At 42.9% G+C, this 24,131-nt stretch overlaps 1 protein-coding gene across 4 annotated transcripts in view; it reads right to left on the bottom strand.

The window, feature by feature from the left end:
• Positions 1 to 2,677, bottom strand: part of WFS1 (wolframin ER transmembrane glycoprotein) — a 49,218-nt gene extending 46,541 nt beyond the window's left edge. The window contains exon 1 of one of the 4 annotated variants that reach the window (XM_074951714.1): positions 2,580 to 2,677. The gene's annotated coding sequence lies outside the window, so the exon portion shown is untranslated. Of the gene's footprint in view, positions 1 to 143; positions 237 to 2,380; positions 2,499 to 2,579 lie in introns of those variants that run through there. The other 3 variants (XM_074951713.1, XM_074951716.1, XM_074951715.1) reach the window with 3 other exon arrangements.
• Positions 2,678 to 24,131: the final 21,454 nt, after the last annotated feature.

Genomic DNA, 24,131 nt, shown 5'->3' with positions numbered 1-24,131 from the left:
TCTTTAAGGGGTGGATTTTGAAAGGCATAAAGGGCAGTTAGGAACAAAACTCCCATTGAAAATCTCCCCCCATGAAGATCAAAAGGTCACTGCTATTTTGTAAAAGGTTCCTTAAATATGTAACCTTTACAAAAAAAAGTTACCTGAACTTTTTCTTTTACAGGACTGGAAGCAGAAGGATGTGTGTCTTCATACCAAGAAGTGTGATAAGTCATATCATGTCTGAAACTGACTTAGCTGAATTTGAAGCCTGAGCACAACAAACTTTGAAGAAGCTACTTTAACACAGTCAGCCTATTAAACGCCCTCTTCTAATCCTTGATTTTCCAAAAACATGCATACCCATGTGTAATAAAAATAAGCTATGAACACATAGCCCAAAAGTATTATAGTCTCAAAGATCAATACTGACTTCAATGATTTGGGCTGACAACTTGAATTCTGTTTGTAGAGTGATAACTAAAAATCCTAACTCATAAAGCAACAAATATGTATATGATTAATATTTACCTTGTAAGGTACTAAGTAATTTAAACAACTCACTTGCTGTGTTTTTTTTAAATCAAGAAAAAGATTACAATAAGGGTGACTACTTGCTTTCTGTATTATAACTTCTATTTCATATCACAAATAACTAAAACAGTTCTGCCTTAACAGTTGCACAAAAATGCAGAGATTAAAATGACCTTTCCCAATAAAGCAGCAGAATTACTTTTAATCATTATGATACGAAAGTTCTCTCTTAGTTGGATTCATACTTAACCCTGCTACTTTAAAAGGAAACATGGGTGGGGAAAATAAGGCAGAAGATAAGATCCCTGACAGTAAGGAGTAAGAAAGAATCCTCTTCCCTGGCCACAGTTAACTAAATTCTCCATAACTGATTCAGGGGCTTCCTCTCAGTTCTTTACTTCAACAGGTGAGAAAAGCATCTCCCCAGCATTTCCAACAGAGGATGAAAACGTAACTTACTATAAAAAAATAAAGAGACATTGCCATCTTCAATTAGGCCAAATATTAAAACTTTTTTTTACAAAGTTTTTATAAAATGCAAGTGTTTTTAAATTAAAAAGTGAAGACTTGTTTAAACAAGTAAACTTTCATCTGAAGTGATTAAAACCCAGTTATTGTAGCACCAAGAAACTGAATGTGAAACTGGGTATAAACAAAAGTTTAACTGACTTCATTGTCCAAGCTGAAAGAAATACAGAAAGTAAACAGAGCATATACAAAAGTGAACTGGATTTTTAAAACAAATCTTACTTTTATGACCTAAAGGGTTACGAGTAGCATAGGCAAATTTGTTTACATGTGATTTATAACATGAGCAGCCTTTAAAAATGCAAAACATAACAAGTATGTGTTCAGTGACCCAGTCTCTCATGTGCTCTCACTGTCTTTTCATGTTAAAAGTCCTCGGGAACAGACAACCCCAGTGACAATACCCATCCTGTGATTTGCCTGTGAAATCCTGAAAAGGGGATGGGTGGTTAGGGTCAAGTTTTAAAAAAGGTCCTAAGACAAGTAAAAAACCAGCATGTATAAAGCCTTGTATATGTTCAGAATACTTTCTGAATAAGCATTAATAAGTGATCCTGCAAAGGACAGGAAGGAGTGTAAAATACTGAACACAAATGCAAGGAACACAATTTGAGCCTGGATTGTTTGGGACTCCCTACCAAAAAAGGGTGTTTGGCACACTCTCTGATGAGCCAGCGCAACTATCTCAAAAGGGCGAGGAAGAGCAGATGCTGTACTTGCCCCAGTCAGAACAGTTTCTTGGATGCACACCCTGAAACAACACTGAGAGCCTCCGTCTGGCTCCCACAGCCTCCTCCTGGTGGGGGAGGCTAGAGAGTTAGGAGGCAGGTTTCCGCAGTGAGCAGCAGCCCCGGGAATGGATGAAGCTGGGAGGATCATGGATCTCTGCTCATAGAGAAGAAGCTGGACATGACAATGCAACTTACAGCACTGCCCCAGGCTGGGTCCAAGGTCCCAGCGGGCACTGCTCAGAAGGGGGGAAAGGGGGTGGCAGGCGGTGGGTCCCACTCCCGAGGGGGATGCGCACAGCTAGGGAGGGGTCCCTGCTCCCGAGGGGGGTTCAGAGCTAGGGGGACGCAGGCAGTGAGTCCTGCTCTCGAGAGGGGTGCACTGCTCGGGAAGGGGGGTGGGCAGGGCGGTGCGCACAGCTAGGGAGGCTACTGGGGGCCAGGCAGTAGGATCCCCCCCACAAGAGCTGCAGGGACGGAGAGACCCAACACCCGGAGCCATGCGGGCAGAGGGCTGTACCCAGCCCGCAGGGGTGGTCGTGCCCAGCGGAACGAGGGGTGGGAGGGTTCCCTGTTTGCCGGAGGCTCCGGCTGCTGCTCCAAACACTCACCAGAGCCCGGGAGGGCAGAGTCCCCAGCAAAGTTGGGCTCCGACTCTTCCCGCGGCTGCGCGCAGACTCAGCGCGCGGCGCCCGCGGCCCCGCAGCCCTAGCCGGGGAAGCTGCCGGCCCCGCCCACCGCTCCCCACCGCGGCCGCCGCCGCCGCAGCCAGCCGGCGCCTCGCGCAAGGGCAGCCTGCCTGCCACTCACCGCGCTGCCGCCCCAGCTCCCCGGGGAGCTGCTTTGCTCCGGCGCTGGCTGGGGAGCGGCGGCGTGCGTGGGACGTTGCAGAGCCGGTGCGGCGGGGCCCGGGCGTGGGGGGGGCAGAGTCGCGCTGCGTGTTTTCCTGCAGCGAGAGAGGGAGGCGGCCGGAGGTTACAGCACTTGCTGGGCCTTGAGAGCGGGCCTGGGAACCGCTGGGGGCAGGACAGATGGGACGGTGCAACGTGACCTGCCACGGGCAGCCCGAGGCACAACACGTCCTCACCCAGCCCTGGCCAAGTTTGGACCCTCCCACCTCCACGCCCACACGCTGGAATCAGAGGCGTTAGCCGCGTTTTTGCGCTGCAAGACTGTGGGAGCGAGCTCCGGCCCGTTGCCTCCAAAGGGGGACGGTGCAGTTTGCATCCGCCCGAAGTTGAGGCGCCAGAGATTCGCTGTGGCGCTGACATGCCTCCCTGCGAGAGGGCTGAAGAGCTCCCAAGAGAGCCCGGCTTTCCACAGCTCTCCAGTACTTAATAACTCCCATCAGTTGGGGCTCCTAGTGCCTGCCCAAATATTAATCAGTGCATCCTAGCATCGCTTTCCTGAGGGGGAACTGAAGCCACCCAGGAAGGCTGTGGTATGGGAACTGAAGCCCGCTCTCCAGTGTCCGTGAGCCATAGGGCTTGGTGGGACAGACAAATAAATACAATAAAGTGCAACATGTTTTTCCCAGGCTTGTCTGTTCAGAAACACAGGTGGGCAGGTACATGACTGGTACAAGTGAGTAGTTCATGGCTTCCCCTATAATAGCTTTATCTAGGTACGAACCTGGTCCCCACCAATATACAGTAGAACCTCAGCGTGGGGGGACTGGATCAGTATTCATGTCACGCTCCCCGTCAGTGCCTGACCCAGGCCAGGGAAGCTAATGATCTAAGCAGCAGCCCAAAGTTGGTGATGAATCGTGGGCACGTGCCAAGTGAGGCATGCTGCACATAATCTAACAAGACCTCACCCTTATGAAGACCTCAGGAATGGAGGTTGTTCATAACTCAGAAATGTTTATAACTCTGCATGAAATGTTATGGTTCTTTTAAAAGTTTACATCTGAATGTTGACTTAATACATCTTTGAAACTTTACTACACATAAGAAAGTGCTGCTTTAACTCTTAATTTAAATGAAACACGCACAGAAACAGTTTCCTTACCTTGTCAAATCTTTTTTTAAACTTCCTCTTTATTTTTTAGTAGTTTATGTTTAAACAGAGTATTATACTGTATTTGCTTTATTTTATTTTTTTTGTCTCTGTTGCTGTTTGATTGTGTACTTCCACATGAGGTGTGTCGTTGACTGGTCAGTTTGTAACTCTAAGGTTTTACTGTAGTATCTGAGTGCCACCCACATAGTTACAGATACCAATCTCCTTCTTCCTGCTGGGGAGGAGAAACATCTTGACTAGTTTAGGAGGCAGAGTTGTTTAAGTTTTGTGTGAGAGGCCTGGTTTGCACCTAAAACTTCAATTGACCTAATTGGCGCACGGGGACCTCAGAGACATACTTAAGCTACCCTAAGCCTCCTGTAGACACTGCTAGGTGACAGGAAGAATTTGTCTGTCAACCTGGCTTCCACTTCTTGCAGGGGAGGATTTACTACAGCAACGGAAGTAGCCCTACCGTTTGTGTTTATAATATGGCGCTACAGCACTGCAGAGCTTGCTGCCACTGTAGAGTTTGTAGTGGACACATACCCTGAGATCGGTGTTGCTTTCCTTGAAAAATGGGGTCGCCCTCATACTCTTGTTTTCTAATCCCCATCTCTCATTTTATGAGCTAAATTGTGCCTTCTGATATACAGCTGGATATTTCAGTGGCATCAGCACGTGTGTTATTCTCCCAGAAATGTTTTCTCCAAATAGAGGTGCAAACATACTCAAAAAGGTGAAATCCTAGCCGCATTCAGTTAATAACAAAACTCTGATTGGCTGCAGTGGGGCTAAGATTTCACCCTAAAATTTTTTTAAACCATAGTAGGAGCAGATCTTGAATATCAAAGATCATACAAGTTCTTTTAATTGCTTTTTCTTTCCTATGTTCGTTAACTACAGTTAATTTACTATCTTCCCCTGTCCTGGTTTCTTGCTTGCTGAGAGCCTGCCCCAGTATGCTCCATGAAGGTGATACCTCTGTACCTTCTGTTCAGCATTAAAGAATGGTGTCTGCATCTGCATATCTTACTCCCTTCGCTAAGGTTTTAGTGTATTTTTTCTTCTCTGGTTGAAGAAGGCAGCATACTATGAAGTGCTAATGTTCTGTGCTGGCATTTCTAAGCTGAAAAAAATCATTGAGTGGGAGAAAGTGTACAAAGTTAGAAAGTGAGTCAAATTCCACTTATGTACAGGAATAAGGCTTAATGGTATCATACAATGGGATTGCAAAGTACTCAATCTGCACAGAGCAGAAGGGTTTTTTTTTTTTAGCCTAACTTAAAACTTTGAGGCGCAGCCATGCGGCAAGTGGATGCAAACCAGAGCAAACTGGTGAAGTTACCTTACTGTCTAAGTGGCGAAAAAAATCAATCATAGACCCTAAGCTAGTGCAGAATATTTCATTGTTGACTTAGGCTAAAACACCCTTTTGTGCAAGACTCAAGAAGGGAAAAAAGCCCTGGAACCATTAAACAAGGATAGTAACATACACAGTGGAAATATTATACATTAACAGTGGAAACATAAGATGCCACAAGTACTCCTCAGTTTTTTTGCATGTACACAAGGGCTTTCTAAAAGTCCAGGTAAACTGTGAAAAAGTCCTATACCAAAGGCTCTTAAGCAAACTAAGCAGTCATTGGATAAGAGGGAATCCATGTCCTTTCATGAATAATTAACAGGTTAAAAGATAGGAATAGGGCAGGAATAAATGGTCAGTTTTCCACTATGGAGAGAGGTAAACTGCAGGGTTCCTCAAGGATCTGTACTGGGGCCTGTGCTGGTCAACATATTCATAAATGATCTGGATAAATGGGTGAACAGTGAGGTGGCAAAATTAGCAAATATTTAAATTACTCAGGATAGTAAAGTTACAAAGGGATCTCACTAGACTGGGTGACAAAATGGCAGATGAAATTCAATATTGATAAATGGAAAAAATACTCCCAACTGTACATGCAGTGGGATGTGTCTAAATGATCTCTTACCACTCAAGAAGAAAAAAAAATAGATCTTAGAGTCATTGTGGATAATTCTCTGAAAACATCTGCTCATTGGGCAGAGGCAGTAAAAATAAAATAAAATAAAAAGCAAACACTGTTAGGAACCATTAGGAAAGGGATATATAAGACAGATAATACCATTATGCCACTAGATAAATCCATAGTATACCCATATCTTGAATACTGCATGTAGTTCTGGTCACCTCATCTCAGAAAAGATATATTGGAATTGGAAAAGGTACAGAGAAGGCAATGAAAGTTAGGATATGGAACAGCTTCCAAATGAAGAGAGAGATTAAGACTGTCTCTTCAGTTAGAAAAAGGATGATTAAGGGGTGTTACAGGAGGACTATAAAAATCAGGAATGGTGTGGAGAGTGAATAGGGAATTGTTATATATCCCTTCACATACCATAAGAACGAGGGGTCACCCAATGAAGTTAATAGGCAGCAGGTTTAAAAAACATACATAAGACATTCACACAATGCCTGTCAACTTGTAGAACTCATTGCCATGGGATGCTGTGAAGGCCAAAAGTACAACTGGGGTTAAAAAAAAGTAGATAAGTTTATGGAGGATAGATCCATCAATGGCTATTAGCCAATATGTTGAGGGATGCAACCCCATGCTCTGGGTGTCCCTAAATCTGACTGCCAGAAGCTAGGACTGGACCACAGTGGAGGGATTACTTGATAATTGCCCTGTTATGTTCATTTCTTCTTAGGCAGTTTGCACTGGCCATTGTAACAAGACAGGCTATTGGGGTAGATGGACCATTGGTCTGACCCAGTGTGTCCATTCCTATGTTCTTATATGAATTGTTTTTTTTTAAACACATGAAGAGATGCAATAAATGTTAAATAAATGTCATCTAGTGAGAAGAAAATGTGATATATACTGAAAATGATATTCATAGTTATACATTTTGAAATATTAACATCTGTATATTTCCAAATGTACGGTTGTCATTTTCAGAAATAAAACAATTCACAGAAATGAAACTGTTCCTATCTCTGTGTAAATGATTTTTCATGATCTAATTTGATTAAATAATTTTAACTCAATGTAATGAACGTCCATACATATATTTTTACAATAGATTTTTCCTCTGTGTATATATCCCTGTTCTAATATTTTTTCTGGACTGTGCTTCAGATCCCTACATTTCTCTGTAAATTTATCACTTTGCTTGGTTACATTTGTGATATTTTAGACACTTTATTTCTGTTGGTCTATGGGAATGATTTTGCTTGAATTGCTCCTAACCAAATATTTCTGACATTCAGCCTATTTTTTTAGTGCAGTAGGAGGATTTAGTCCTTTTTTGGCACTGTTACTCACTTCTGACAGCAGCTATTAGGCAGAACTTGATAATAGGTGGGATAAGATAAGCAGACAGCATAGAGAAGTTCTCTAGAAACTGAAGCACTTATGAAGATCACAAACTCAATCCACTGTACCTGTGATTTTATTCTATGTATAGTGGAGGATCTGAAAAAGTATATATTACAATGATTCCCCTGTAGCATCTATCAGATTCCAAGGGGAATCATGGGAAGTCTGCATACACTAATATTGCTACTTTGTGCTTATATAGTAATATTTAATAAGTGGTGAATCACAAAAAAAGATCAGTTATTTCTACTTAATTGGGACTTTTACATGGGTTCGAAACTTGATATAAATTAGAGTTCATTTCAGGAGCAACTGGCACTACAGTCTGAACAAAAGTTTAGCTTTTTATTGAAGCAATTGAATCCGGATAAACAGATTAACCCATTTCAGTTTTTTCCTCCTCTTCAGAGGAAACTAAAGAATTCTCTCGAGACAGTTTGTGTGTTTTAATCTCATGCCCTTTGGGCATACTGTACTGAAGGGCTCTTGGGTAAAATTGCCACATTTTAAGAGCTCCTATGGGAATAGGGGAAAATATCACTAAATATCTCCTACCTGTGCATAGGATTTATGGTTAATAACATGGTGTCACACTAGCATGTAAAACTTCATGGAAACAGAAGACTATAGGGTTCAGAGTGTATTGAGAGGGGTGTCTCTAGTTGTGCTGTAGTGTTACTGCTATGTTGGTACTAAATTAAGTTTCACTGGAATAATACTTAGATTTATACAATCACTTTTCATCATCAAAGTGCTTTAAAAACAATAACTTTTTACACAGCCATGTGAATATTTGCCAAGATTTTCAGAAATAGGAGCTTAATTGAAAGCTCCTAAATCCATATTTACACAGCTAAAGTAGCCGCCTTATTTTCAAAATTTATGTGCACCCAGCAGGTCAATGAGAGCTATAATAAATATGCCTTGAATTTGGGAGCCTAATTTTTGTCTCCAATTTTTGAAAATCATGGCATTTATCTCCATTTTATAGATAGCCCTCCATGTGTTTTGCCCAGAGATAAAGGTATGGGCCCTGGATTCCAATTTTTCCTGACCACTTGGAAGCCTTGTGTCAAGGTTTATACAGTCAGGCCCACTCAAGGCTCACCTGGAACAAAGCACTCCCAATTCACACTTTTCAAACCACCAATCAAGCACACGGTCAAACTGTCCCCACAACAAACACTCAGATACTCACCAACACAGCCTCCTTAATGCAGCCCTTAGCGTACCTCCTCTCAGGCAGATCCCAGGCAAACTCCCTCTGTTAGCCGCTCTGCTGTTCGCTGGAGTGCCCCAAGGGTCGGTCCTCAGGCCGGTTTTGTTCAATATCTTCATAAATGATCTGGAGGATGGTAAGGATTGCACCCTCAGCAAGTTTGCAGATGACACTAAACTGGGAGGAGAGGTAGAAACGCTGGAGGGTGGGGATAGGATACAGAGGTCCCTAGACAAATTAGAGGATTGGGCCAAAAGAAATCTGATGAGGTTCAACAAGGACAAGTGCAGAGTCCTGCACTTAGGACGGAAGAATCCCATGCACCGCTACAGACTAGGGACCGAATGGCTAGGCAGCAGTTCTGCAGAAAAGGACCTAGGGGTTACAGTGGACGAGAAGCTGGATATGAGTCAACAGTGTGCCCTTGTTGCCAAGAAGGCCAATGGCATTTTGGGATGTATATGTAGGGGTATTGCCAGCAGATCGAGGGACATGATCATTCCCCTCTATTTGACATTGGTGAGGCCTCATCTGGAGTACTGTGTCCAGTTTTGGGCCCCACACTACAAGAAGGATGTGGAAAAATTGGAAACAGTCCAGCGGAGGGCAGGAAAAATGATTAGCGGACTGGAACACATGACTCATGAGGAGAGGCTGAGGGAACTGGGATTATTTAGTCTGCGGAAGAGAAGAACGAAGGGGGATTTCATAGCTGCTTTCAACTACCTGAAAGGGGGTTCCAAAGAGGATGGATCTAGACTGTTCTCAATGGTAGCTGAGGACAGAACAAGGAGTAATGGTCTCAAGTTGCAGTGGGGGAGGTTTAGGTTGGATATTAGGAAAAACTTTTTCACTAGGAGGGTGGTGAAACACTGGAATGCGTTACCTAGGGAGGTGGTGGAATCTCCTTCCATAGAAGGTTTTAAGGTCAGGCTTGACAAAGCCCTGGCTGGGATGATTTAGTTGGGGATTGGTCCTGCTTTGAGCAGGGGGTTGGACTAGATGACTTCCTGAGGTCCCTTCCAACCCTGATATTCTATGATTCTAAGGTTCCTTCCCAACTCTGAACTCTAGGGTACAGATGTGGGGACCTGCATGAAAGACCCCCTAAGCTTATTCTTACCAGCTTAGGTTAAAAACTTCCCCAAGGTACAAACTTTGCCTTGTCCTTGAACCGTATGCTGCCACCACCAAGCGTTTTAAACAAAGAACAGGGAAAGAGATCACTTGGAGACGTCTTCCCACAAAATATTCCCCCAAGCCCTACATCCCCTTTCCTGGGGAAGGCTTGATAAGAATCCTCACCACTTGGTACAGGTGAACACAGACCCAAACCCTTGGATCTTAAGAACAATGAAAAAGCAATCAGGTTCTCAAAAGAAGAATTTTAATTAAAGTAAAAGAATCACCTCTGTAAAATCAGGATGGTAAATACCTTACAGGGTAATCAGATTCAAAACAGAGAATCCCTCTAGGCAAAACCTTAAGTTACAAAAGGCACAAAAACAGGAATATACATTCCATCCAGCACAGCTTATTTTACCAGCCATTAAACAAAAGAAAAATCTAACGCATTGTCTAGCTAGAGTACTTATTACCTTTACAGGAGTTTTAAGGCTGCATTCCTGATCTGTTCCTGGCAAAAGCATCACACAGACAGACCAAACCCTTTGTTTCCGGCCTCCAGATTTGAAAGAATCTTGTCCCCTCATTGGCCATTTTGGGTCAGGTGCCAGTGGGGTTACTTTAGCTTCTTAACCCTTTACAGGTGAAAGCATTTTGCCTCTGGCTAGGAGGGATTTTATAGCACTGTATGCAGAAAGGTGGTTACCCTTCCCTTTATATTTATGACACCTTGTCAGTATTAATTCTTTCCTTACCTCAGAGGCAAATTGAAAAGTATACTGGATGTAACAGCCATGCAGTTAACATTCTAATTGCTTTGAATAAATGACATTTTAGAAAAACAAAGGTTGTTTTTAAGAAAGTGAGTTTTTGTAGTCTGAATCTAATATGGTTTTTATCAGGGACTTAAATATATGTATTGTGTTATTTGTTCAGTTGCTTCCTTAGGCTGGAAGTCTGGTTTTATTTAGATAGGACTCCTGCTACTGCAATTTGCTTCCCCCACCCACCAATTTATAGTGGCTTTAAGATTTAGTTCTATACAACTGATTTGGTATTCAGTGGGTGTGCATAACAAGTGTAACCTACATGCTGAAGTGAGGGTGGTAGCAGGAAAAACAACTAGCACAAAGGTGTAAAATGAAAATGAAGCCTTCCTCTGCTTCTTATGCTCATACTATTCCCAAGGTTTTATTCACCCATGGTATAAGTCACTCCCACTGACTTCAAGGCTGAATATGGTCTCGGTAGCATGCAATAACTCCCACTCATTGCACTAAACTATTCAGTGCAAAAGTTTGTGCAGTTGCCACTTATGACAAGATTACATCCAATATGTAAATTTAGATGTAGTTTACATCACTGCTGAATTTGGCTCACTAACTTCTACAGAAATAACCAGCTAAAATCCAATATAAACATGCTGAAAATATTCTTTGAAAATGAATCAAGTTCACTCATGGCATAAACGTCCATTGTCAACTCCAGTGGCTTCATTTTGGCCAATGAGTTTTATCACGCATGATTGGTTTGCAGTTGCCATTGTCAGATTTTGCAGTAGATTAGCTGCCAATCACCGCATCTGAAGAGAAAACAAAAGTCAGAGACTATTGTAAGAATTTTGATTACAAGCCCATTTTAGACATTTACTGTGCTTATACAAAATGCCATGGCAACAAGAACAAAGGATCCCATAATTGATCCCACCATGTCATTTTGTGCAGGAACAAAATAGTCACTTTCACAAATACTGTATAAAGTTAGAGTCAGTACTAGTTGCCTCTTGCCAATTCTTTTAAATGCTGTTCGCTCAAGACATGATAGACAGTAATACATGTTATTGCTTGACCATATATATCAGGTACTTGGCATACAGGCAGAAATAAATTACTGTCTTAGTATACATACAATATATCAATGAACTCTAGGAACTGAGAAGATAAATTAGGTGAATCTGTTAACCCCTACATTGGGGGCCTCTGCTCAACCTCACTTTGGATGTAAAGTGTGGTGCAGTCTTTGAAGTTCCGATTTTCTACTAGATTATCTATACTCCAAAGGGGACATCAGGTAACAGAGGTATGTTTTGCATACCATCACAAAGGTAATTTGGAATGAGAAAGGATCACAGTGAACAACTATAATACTTCACATTTATATAGATATTTAATTATTAAAATAATAAAAAAACCACTTCACAATTATCTACCTCCATCGCTGTTGAAATGTGGCCACCTCTGGGTCACATCACACCAGTGCAGATGAGAAAGTAACAACCCACAGTTCCTAGGAGGAAGAAATTCTTTGTGATAATTTCACCAGGTTAGTCAAGAGAACAGTATTTGGTCTAATCCTCTTCTACTCTATGCAAATACACCATACAATTTAAATAAAGATCTCTATCATCCCATATTACAATCAGAAATGGATTAGATTTTATTCATCTGGATATATAAAAGCCTTCTGTACTCTGACTGGTACTGTTTCTAGAAGCTGATAAGCAATTAAACATTCAGGCAGCATTAGTTAGAGGTCTGTTGCTGTGAAATTGGTAAGGATTCAGAAATCCATGGCAATGTGGCATCTGCACACTTGGTGTACACAATCAGGTATATTAAGAGAGGCAGTGCACCGTAAGAAGTAAATCTTGTAAAAGCTGAATGATCTCAAATTATCTGTACTCAAAGATAGAGGTTTTATATTTTGTCTCCCATTCAATCCAGAGGCTGGGCCTGACTGTCCACTCCATTAGACCAGTTTACACCAATAAAATTCTATTGACTTCATTGGCCTAAAACTGGTGTAGTGGGAAGAGGATCTAGTGTGTAGGCTCTAGCACACATCCTGAACAACTGAGGTTCTATATTATGGTAGTGACTAGGGACCAACCAAGAATGGGACCAAAATGGGGTGCACTCACCTCTCATGAGCAGCCCCGGTCAACTATGTGTGCGCCTGCACTCTCTCTCTGTAGCCCTTGTGGGGCTTAAGTCCTTAATTAGTCCCACAGCCTATAAATGGCTTGATACAAAAGCTGAGACCATACTCCAAGGCTTCCCCTAGAAGAAATGTCCTTGCCCTCTCGGGGCCTTTCAGGCCCCAACTCTCCTACTGGGCCATTAAAGAGTTCAGTTTCCCTTCCGGAGTGCAAAGTCTAGGCTACTTCCTGCAGTGGCTAATAGGGAGTGGAGGGTGTGAGGTGTCCCCTCCCCGGTGCAACCTGGAACTGGGGTACCACTGAGCCCTCTAACTCACCAATCGGGTTCCCTCTCACACTGTGCTGCTGTGACAAGCTGCAGACTACTCCCAGTCCTACAGTCCCACCAGCATCTACATGGGCAGGGACATACCCAGCTGCAGTTACATTCAGGCTCTGGCTAGTCACTGCATGAAACAATAGAAAGGCTGCAGCCAAAATACCCCCAACTCTGCAGCCTAGGACCCCAGAACTGTACTGTCCCACCCTGGTCAAAAACCTGACCAATATGAATTTATTACCCAGTTTGCCTCTCCCTCAATGTGCAAAAGAATATGCACACCAGCCCTTGCTAACTGAGCTAAGATTTTTCCAGACACTTCACTGGAAACAAGTTTATTACTACAGAAAGATACATTGTAAGTGATTATAAGTGATAGCAAACAGATCAAAAGTAGATTACCTAGCCAAAAAACAAAAACAAAACAAACCCAAGACCAAACTGCAAGCTACCCTAATATACTAGATAGTGGCCTGCTTGTATCATCACTCAGGGTGATAAATTACTAATTCAAATCCTAAATTTCCATACACAGGCTAGAAATCCCTTTAACCTGGGACTAGCACTTCCCCCAGTTCAGTCTTTGTTCCTCAGGTGTTTCCAGGAGTTCTCATGTGGGCAGAGAGGCCCAAAAACAGTGTCACTCTCCACCTTACATAGCTTTACCATGTAGTGGGAACCCTTTGTTCCTAACTCAGTTCCTAGTCCAGTTTGTGGAAAAATACAGGTACCAACATGGAGTTCAGCATCATGTAGTCTGGTCAGATGCCCTTGTGAGTCATAGCAGCCATTATTCATAGGCTCTCTGAAGTGCTCTCAGGAAGCCTCACCAGGTAGGGGGATAAGCTTCTCTTAAGACCTATTGTTTCTCCCAAAGGGCCAATTATCTTGAATAGGCCCTTCATAACCAGATGTCTAGACTAGAAGCATTTTTCCTAGTGGGTGTCACCCAGGTATAACCACATTTGAAATACAGATACATTGTGATGGGGTGGATCACAGAAACCCACCTGGAGCTGCCAACTGATGTGCCAAGACTACTTCTGCCCCTGCTTTCCTGCCCTGGCAGTTTCAGACTCCAGAGCCCTGCCCGGCTGTGCCAGACATGCTTGCCCGCCACAAACAGACCCAGGTCTGAACCACGTGCCCCAAAGCTGCAGGCTTAACTGATGAATCTTGCCCATATGCTCAGGGTTTAGCTGATCGCCATATTTGGGATCGGGAAGGAATTTTCCTCCAGGGCAGATTGGAAGAGGCCCTGGAGGTTTTTCGCCTTCCTCTGTAGCATGGGGCACAGGTCACTTGCTGGAGGATTCTCTGCTTCTTGAAGTCTTTAAACCACGATTTGAGGACTTCAATAGGACAGACATAGGCGAGAGGTTTATCGCAGGAGTGGGTCGGTGAAATTCTGTGGCCTGCGTTGTGCAGGAGGTCAGACTAGATGATCATAATGGTCCCTTCTGACCTTAGTATCTATGAAAGCAATTTAAGAAGTGTTCCTGTCCTTAACACTCAGATGCCCAACTCCCAATGGGGTCCAAACCCCAAATAAAATCCATTTTACCCTGTATAAAGTTTCTACAGGGTAAACCTCAAATTGTTTGCCCTCTAACACTGATAGATATGCACAGCTGTTTCCTCCCCTCCGCCAGTATTAATACATACTCTGGGTTAATTAATGAGTAAAAAGTGATTTTATTAAATACAGAAAGTAAGATTTAAGTGGTTCCAAGTAATAGACAGAACAAAGTGAATTACCAAGCAAAAGAAAATAACACACAAGTCTATGCCTAATACAGTAAGAAAACTGAATACAGATAAAACCTCACCCTCAGAAGTTTTCCAGTAAGCTTCCTTTTACAGACTAGGCTCCTTCTAGTCTGGGTCCAGCAATCACTCACACCCCCTGTAGTTACTGTCCTTTGTCCCAGTTTCTTTCAGATATCCTTTGGGGTGGAGTTGCTATCTTTTGAGCCAACTGAAGACAAAACGGAGGGGTCTCCCATGGGCTTAAATAGACTCTTGTGGAGACTACCTCCTCTCTTCTATGCAAAGTCCAGCTCTAAAATGGAGTTTTGGAGTCACATGGGCAAGTCACATGTCCATGCACAACTCAGTTTTTACAGGCAGCAGCCGTTGCCCAAATGCTATCTTGGCTGTCTCCAGGAAGACTTCTTATGTGAATTGGAGCCTTCCAAGTTCCATTGTTTGTTAAGTGTTTCTTGATTGGGCACTTAATTTGCCCATTCCTTTCTCAATAAGCTGACCAAATGCTTTACAAAGGCTTCTTAAAAATCAAGTAAGTACACAGCCAATATTCATAATTGAAAATACAAAAAGTGATACATGCATACAAATAGGATTAATAGATTCATTAGCTCATAACCTTTACAGAGATATGTTACATGGCATATGTAGCATAAAACATTCCAGTCATATATATAAAAAATACACACACATGAATATTGACTAACTTTAGATACAAAAAATGACACATGCACACAAATAGGATAATCATATTTAGCAAATCATAGCTTTTCCAATGACACCTCACAAGACATATCTTGTACCAGATGCATCATAGTTATATCACAGTCATACAACTATGAAGAATATGCAGTGCAGTGCCACAGGGGGACTCAGACCTACCCACTATCCCAGGTCCCAGCCCAACAACCCAGCAGATAGCAGCCATCTGCCATGTCCCTTTATCTAAACTGTATCACTGCTCTGATTCCCTAGGGCACTTCCCCATGGTCTTATACCATCTTCACCTTTAGCTCAGGGCCTTGCTGTGGTGGAGTCCCAGGAGCTTCCCCAAGAGCTCCTTCTTGCTCCTGCAATCTCTGCCAGCACTATTCTGTCCAAGGTCCTATACCTCCCTCAGTCAACCAAACACACCATCCACAGTCCTCTAACTACAACAAGGAACTGATTTCACACTAGTGTTGCAGCTCTTCTTATACTAGCCTGCTGAATATTGATTGGCTGTTCCTGGCAGCCCCTTTCTGATTGGCTGTGTCCCACACAGCCTCTCTAGGCAGCTTGGAGGACCCTCTCCACTGCCCTTTTCTGGGGTGAGGTGTGGCAGGGCCACGAGACCTCCAGTAGGATGCCTCAGAGGGTCTGGTATGCCCCATCACGGGAACTAGGATTGCCAATTTTCTAATTGCAGAAAATGGAACACCCTTGCCCTGCCCCTGCCCCATCCCTTCTCTGAGGCCCCCACTCCATCCCCCCTCCTTCCATTGCTCACTCTGTCCCACACTCGCTCATTTTCACCAGGCTGGGGCAGGACATTGGGGTGCGGGAGGGGGCGAGGGCTCTGGCAGGAGGTGCATGCTGAGGGGTGGGGCCAGGGATGAGGGTTCAGGAGGGGGTGAGGGCTCTGTTTGGGAGTGTGGGTTCTGGGATGGGGCTGGGGATGAGGGGTTTTGGTGCAAGAGGGGACTTAAGGCTGGGGCAGGAGGGTTGGGTGTGGAGGGGATATGGACTCTGGGCTGGGGGTGTGAGCTCTGGGGTGGGGCCAGAAATGTGGGGTTCAGGGTGTGGGAGGGGGTTCTGAGCTGTAGCTGAGTGGTTTGGAATGTGGGAGGAGGCTCCAGGCTGGGACAGGGGGTTTGGGTGTGGGAGGAGGTGTGGGGTGCTGGCTCCAGGTGGTGCTGACCTCAGGTGGACCCAGCATTTCCCAGGGATGGAGGAAGTACATGCGGCTCCCGGGAAGCGGCTGGCATATCCTGCTGGCTCTTAGGCAGTGGGATGGCTAGGGGGCTGTGTGCATGGCCTCCACCTGGAGGCACTGCCGTTGCAGCTCCCATTGGCAGCAGTTCCTGGCCAATGAGAGCTGCAGAGCCGGCGCTCGGGGAAGCGCCTGGAGGCGGGGGCAGCGCACAGAGCCCCCTGGCTGCCCCTCCACCTAGGAGCTGGAGGAACATGCTGGCTACTTTCCAGGAGTCGCATGGAGGCTGCCTGCCCTGCTGGCACTGCGGCCAACTGGACTTTTAGCACAGCTGACCAGAGCTGCCAGGGTCCCTTTTCGACCGGGTGTTCTGGTTGAAAACCAGATGCCTGGCAACCCTAACAGGAACCCATTGCAACAGGCACTGTACAATCACAGAGTGACAGAGAGTCCCTGGCCCAAAGAGCTTACAATCTAATTAGTGAAGACAGACACAAGCAGAGTGAACAATGTGATGGCAGCAAACAGCATGTTAGTGCCTCAGTTATTTTTATATTTCTTTATTTTTATTTTATTTGGTGGGGTTTAGTGTGGATGGGATAAGCTAAATGGATAAGAAGGGAAGGGAAAGATGACATGGAGGAGATGGGGGAAAGGACAGTGCAAGGGAGAAGGGTATGAAGGGCAGGTGAAATGAGTCTGAAGTGAGGGTATACACTGGGGAGTTCCTTGATGACTGGGGAATCCTCCTCCCAAATCTAAACAGCATCTAGCCATTACTTCAGATTCAAGGCTGGAATATCCTTGGCAGAGCCTGTGTCTCTGTACACAAGCAGAAATTGCTGGTGATGCCAAATTCTCCCCTACCAATTCCTCTCCTAGCCTAATGCTTGTCTCCACTGCCCTCGTCCCAGATCCTTATTGGCTGGCAGCACACAAGCAATACGCACCAGCTGCCTGGACCCCTGTTCCTCCCGGCAAATCAGCACTGTTTTTGCTGTGGGCCTTCACACCTGCAAAGAAAGGTGCAAGGTTTTCCTCTTTGTGAATACTGACCCAGTGGATCAGTTATGCAAGTCAGATGCCAAATTTTTTATTTGTCCCCATGGCTATTCTTTTTCAACAAGGGACATACAATATGAAGAATGTGAAGAATTTGTACCCCATATTTGATTAGTATTCAAAGGCCAGAAGTACTGCCATTATTCATATTGGCCAGTATTTATGCTTGATCAAATAGGGAGGAAAATAAAGATGAATACTCAGGCCCACATCCACAAAAAAGAGTTGTGATGACTCACTGTTGCAATGCCTAACTTTTAGGTGCTTAGACAATCACAGGAACACCACCAGGATCCATAAAGCCTGAGTTAGGGACCTATGCTCCCTAGACAATGAATGGGGAGAGATAGCTCCTTAGAATGAGATCCACAAAGCCAGCATGCTAGGCAGGGAGCTGCCTAAGGTAGCCAATGAGAGATACTGGCGAGAGGCATTTATGCTAAGCTCCTCTCTTGGAGTTTGTCACCTAAACCTGGGCTGCAGAAGGGTACCCCTCTCTGCTAGTGATCCACAAACTAGGGTATGGTAGGCACTCCTCTGGCTAAGCAAACTCCCTTCCATCATGCCTTTTTGGTATCAGAGGCAACTCCCTCACTCTATCAGATAGGCCCAGCACAGTAACACAGCTCTTCCTGCCTTCTTTCTCTGGTGACATCTCTGCTACTTCCAAGTGGCCCAGCTTCATTCCCACACTCCTCCCAACTACCAGACCTCTCCATTATATTCCTTCCTCCCATACTCTTTCAGTTCCACACACCCTCCTGCTTATAGATTCATAGAGTTTAAGGCCAGAAGGGACCATTAGACCATCAAGTCTGACTTTCTGTATATCACAGGCCATTAAATGTCACCCAATTACCCCTGTATTGAGCCAAATGTCTTGTGTCTGACTAAAGTCTAATTCTGTTTGACTGAAGCATATCTTCCAGAAAAGCATTCACTCTTGATCTGAAGACATCAAGAGACGGAGAAGCCACGAATACCTTGGTAGTTTGTTCCAATGGCTAATCACCCTCATTGTTCCTTATTTCTCATTTGAATTTTTCTGGCTTCAGCATGGTTCTTATTATGCCTTTTTCCACTTTATTAAAAACCCCATTAGTACCTGATATTTTCTCACCATAAATGTACTTATACACTGTAATCAAGTTACCACTCGTACTTCTTTCTGATACACTGAACAGACTGGACTCATTAAGTCTCTCACTGTAAGGCATTTTCTCCTGCATTCAAATAATTTTTGTGGCTCTTTTCTGCACTGTTGAATTTTTCAACATCCTTTTAAAAATATGGACACCAAAACTATACATAGTATTCCAGTATCTGTCTTAGCAATGCCATATATACAGCGGTAAAATCATCTCCCTATTCAACTCACAATGCCCCAGTTTATACAAAAAAGATCACATATCCCTTTTTCCACAGCATTGTAATGCGAGCTCATGTTAAGTTACATGTCCACTATGAGACCTAAATTCTTTTCAGAGTCACTGTTTTCCATTCCAGTCCCCCATTATGTAGGTATGGTCTATATTCCTTGTTCCTGGATGTATACATTTGAATTTGTCTGTATTAAAACACAATTTGTTTAATGGACGCAAGTTACCAAGTGATCCAGATTGCTCTGTATGACTGCTCTGTTCTCATCATTATTTACCACACCACCAAATTTTGTGTCATCTCCAAATTTTATCAGTGGTGATTTTATATTTACTTCCAGATCAAAATGTTGAATAGTATCAGACCTAGTACTGATCCCAGTGGAACCCCACTAGAAACACTCTTATTTGATGATGATTCCCCATTGACAACTACTTTTTGAGATCTGTCAGTTAGCCAGTTCATAACCCATGTAATCTGTGCTTTACTGATATTCTGTAGTGCTATTTTTTAATTAAAATGTTGTGCAGTATTAAGTAAAATGCCTTACAAAAGTCTAAGTATATAACATCTGTGCAATCACCTTTATCAAACTTGTAATCTCATCAAAGAATGAAATCAGGTTTGTCTGACGACCTATTTTCCATAAAGCCCTGTTGACTGACATTACTTATATTCCAATCCTTTAATTCTTTATCAGCTAAAACCTGATTAAGCCTTTCCATGATTTTGCCCAAGATTGATGACAGGGTAACTGACCTATAGTTTCCTGGGTAAGCCTGCAGCCATTTTAAAATATGGGGACAACTTTAGCACTCTCCTAGTCTTCTCAAATTTTCCTGGTATTTCAAGTGTGCGAGGCAGGGGCTCCATAGTCAAGCCCCTCCAGACACTACTGCCATTCATGTATACTGTCCTTCTCCCCACTTTGTAGCACACAAGGAGTTCTTGGAGTAAAACAGACAAAAGAAAGGTCCTCTCTTTCTCTTATGAGAGAGGGGAATCTGAGTGAAAATATAGAAAAACAAAGGTGGTCTGTCTCTCAAGCAGCTCTTTGAGCTTGGTCTATCAGTGTCTATTGTCCCTTAGTGGGGTCTACCTCTGGACCCTTTTCCTGAGGTGTACTGCTTTGCAGTTGGTCCATGCAGCTTAAGGAGTGGTGTGGCCTGTGACTGTCTCCTTCTCAGCTAACCTGTCTTCTGTCAGCAGTCTCTGAAGTGGAGCAGTCCTTCTGTTCACCACTCCTTCCTGTGGCAGGTTTTCCCTTTTTAAGCTCTCCCCCCACAACTCCAGGCAGAGCCAACCTTGAAGAGGCACCTTGTTAGTGTTGTACAGGCCCAGAAGAGTTTGTTAGTTTCCTTTCCACTAGAGGGAGGGTGTGTCCCTTCAGACCAAGAGTTATTAAATTTAACATCAGTGGGCCAGAGATCTCCATAGTCAACTCTTTTAAGACTCTTTGGTGCAAGTTATCTGGGCCTGCTCATTTAAAAATATTTATCCTCAGATGATAATGAACCTCATCCTGAGTTACAAATGGACTGTGAAATACTTCATGTGAGAGGATTACATTTTCCTTCCTTCCAAATATAGAACAGAAATATTTTTTGAACCTTTATGCCTTTTCTGCATCATTATTAACAATTTCATCATCTCCACCCCCAGTTGTTCTGTATTACTGCTAGGATTTCTTTTGTTCTTATGCTTAAATAAGTCCTTATTGTCCTTAGTCCTGCCAGCCATGGATTTTTCCCTGATATTTTTAGCTTCCCTTATCAATTTTCTACACTTCCATACCATCTATTTTATATTGATTGCTATTTCCTTTCCCCTCCCCGCTATTTGTTATATGTTGCTTCTTTTATTTGTAATTGCTGCTTTCACTTTGCCGCTGAACCAAGATGGGCTTTTAGCCAAAGTTGTCCTCTTTCTTGATTGTGGAATCATGGCTTTTTGGCAATCCAATAAACTATTCTTAATGAACTCCCAATTTTCATTCACATTTTTCTGTCTATTTTTTCCCTCCCAATGAAGTTCTCCCTAGAGGCGCAACTCCCTTTCATCCCACTCCTCACCAGTGAAGAATCATATTTTATATCCAATAAATACTAAAAAAATGGATGTGTCAAATCCCTATTAAAATATCTTTCCATTGTGCCCTGCTCAACGAACTTTTATGTATCCTAGAACATGTTACTTGTCTACTTATTTCATCATTGGGAGGAACTCAGATACCATGACGATGAACCAAGTATAAGCTTCTATACTCAATATACAGTATGTCTCATTTAATTTGGATAAGTAAATGGCCTCTGTGGCACCATTAAATAAATATGTTATATTTGAACTGTTTTGATGAATAAGATGGAGAAATACTGCATCTACTCCTCTAGCCAGAATTTTGGTTCTGTCTAACTGTAGAAACACACTGGAATTTTATAAGGGTGAAGGAGGTTTTTTTCCACATAACTTCACTATGAGCCAAATACTGCTTCTACTGATATTAACTTCAGTGGCATCAGCATTTGGTCCTATCAGAACTGCAGTGGCCTCTGCATCAAAATAGCTTTCATTCCACATGCTACCGTCTAAATAGATGGGCCCAAAAATCCAATCTTTCCCAAAGTACCTGGATACTTGGAGCAGAAACAATGGCTCAGATCATCATAAAAAAAGAGGCCATCAGTGACATTTGGATTTGGATCTGAAATTTCCTAAAGTCAGGCAATGTTAGTAGGGGTTTGGTTCTGGCTGAAATGAATGTGACACTCTTGAATATAAGATGTACAAGGCTGAGCCAACTTCCCTTATTTTAAAATGAAATAATCTGTGGCTTAATTGGGGCACATAAAAAATGTCATGTCTTCAGTCAATTGCTACATTTCATGCAGATGGGCCCCATTAACCTCTTGAATTGTGAAGTGTGTGACAAATTTTCTCCTGTAAACCAATAAAAGTAATTGATATGAAAAGGAAGACGTAATCATTTGCACATAGTGACCTCTAGTGGAAATGAATTCCATATCCATCAACAAATGATTCATCAAAGCTTAGAGTCTTCTATCCCTGGAGGTGGCTGCCAGCTTAAAAAGACACATATGCCACATGTTTTACACAATATATGCCTGACTGTCTTTTATGGATTACTAACTCTACCTCTCCTTAAAAAAAGTGAAAAACCCCAAACCAGTAAGAGGAAAATAGAACTTACAAATCTGCCAGGATTTCTAAAGAATTTGGTTTAGCTTTTCCTGTGCCCGTGAGATATTTTGGTGACTATGGGAATTTCCAACACCCTCCAAGAACCCCAGAATGTAAAATGTTTATTTCACCTTGTGAACTGATGTAGCTCTGTATCAGATTTATTGGCTTCTGAGCTACAGTTACTTGTGGCACCTTAGAGACTAACAAATTTATTTGAGCATACGCTTTTGTGGGCTAAAACCCACTTCATCGGATGCATGCAGTGGAAAATACAATAGGAAGATTTTATATACACAGAGAACATGAAACAATGGGTGTTACCATACACACTGTAATGAGAGTGATCAGTTAAGGTGAGCTATTACCAGCAGGAGAGAAAAAAAAACGTTTTGTAGCGATAATCAAGATGGGCCATTTCCAGCAGTTGACAAGAACATGTGAGGAACAGTGGTGGGTGGGGGGAATAAACATGCCCCCAACTGAAGCAAATACTCACCAGCAACCACACGCCACACAACAAAGACACTAACCAAGGAACCTATCCTTGCAACAAAGCCCATTGCCAACTGTGTCCACATATCTATTCAGGGGACACCATCATAGGGCCTAATCACATCAGCCACACTGTCAGAGGCTAGTTCACTTGCACATCTACAAATGTGATATATGCCATCATGTGCCAGCAATGCCCCTCTGCCATGTACATTGGCCAAACCGGACAGTCTCTACGTAAAAGAATAAATGGACACAAATCAGATGTCAAGAATTATAACGTTCAAAAACCAGTCGGAGAACACTTCAATCTCTCTGGTCAATCGATTACAGACCTAAAAGTCGCAATATTACAACAAAAAACTTCTAAAACAGACTCCAACGAGAGACTGCTGAATTGGAATTAATTTGCAAACTGGACTCCATTAAATTAGGCTTGAATAAAGACTGGGAGTGGATGTGTCATTACACTAAGTAAAACTGTTTCCCCATGTTTATTTTTCCCCCCTACCGTTCCTCACACATTCTTGTCAACTGCTGGAAATGGCCCATCTTGATTATCACTACAAAAGGTTTTTTTTCTCTCCTGCTGGTAACAGCTCACCTTACCTGATCACTCTCGTTATAATGTGTATGGTAACACCCATGGTTTCATGTTCTCTGTGTATATAAAATCTTCCTACTGTATTTTCCATTGCATGCATCCAATGAAGTGGGTTTTAGCCCATGAAAGCTTATGCTCAAATAAATTTGTTAGTCTCTAAGGTGCCACAAGTACTCCTGTTCTTTTTGCTGATACAGACTAACACGGCTGCCACTCTGAAACCTGAGCTACAGTTGTGACAATCATACAAAAGTCATCTACCAAGAGTGCTCTCAAATGCACAGACTCACCAAATAAATACATTTTAAAATGATTAACCCCAACAGAATAAAACTTTAGCTAAGCACAACCTCTTGTCCAGTTGCTCAGTTTCAGCCCACACTGGTCTGATTAAAGCATTTCTGTCTAGCTGCAGAGTGAAAAACTTTTCTGCTGAGGCTCCCATCTGTGCTCTCTAAACTGCACGACACAGGCAGAAGCTAACTACCCTCCTCATCCAAGAACACAAGCTGTTTTGCTTGGCTCCAAACCCTCACTTGGTACACGTCAGCAAACTTATCCCCGTATTTCTCGCTCTCTCTCTGTAAGGTCACGTATGCTCCCTGCATAGGAAGCTTAATCAGCATGTCTTAATTTTGAATACCTTTAACATAAAGGATGTTGTAAGAGATATTTTTAGGATACAATGAAGATTTTTTACAATGTGAAATTGCCATATTGTAAAATAAGCTTCTGACCTGACTATAAACCATAAGACAAAAAATATATTAGGTCACAGTCTATTCTCACTTAATTTATCACAGGGCAATTCCTGTAACTTGAATGGGGTTTTGCTAGTATAGAGGAGAGCAGAATTTGGCCCATTATTTAAAACCTTAAAAGCATTACATTAGCAATGAAACATTCAAACTGAAACTGAGTTGGCTACCTTCAAA

Source organism: Natator depressus, chromosome 4 (genome assembly GCF_965152275.1).
Source record: "Natator depressus isolate rNatDep1 chromosome 4, rNatDep2.hap1, whole genome shotgun sequence".
In the NCBI taxonomy this organism is placed as follows: Eukaryota; Metazoa; Chordata; order Testudines; family Cheloniidae; genus Natator; species Natator depressus.
This window is presented reverse-complemented; position numbering and strand designations above follow the sequence as displayed.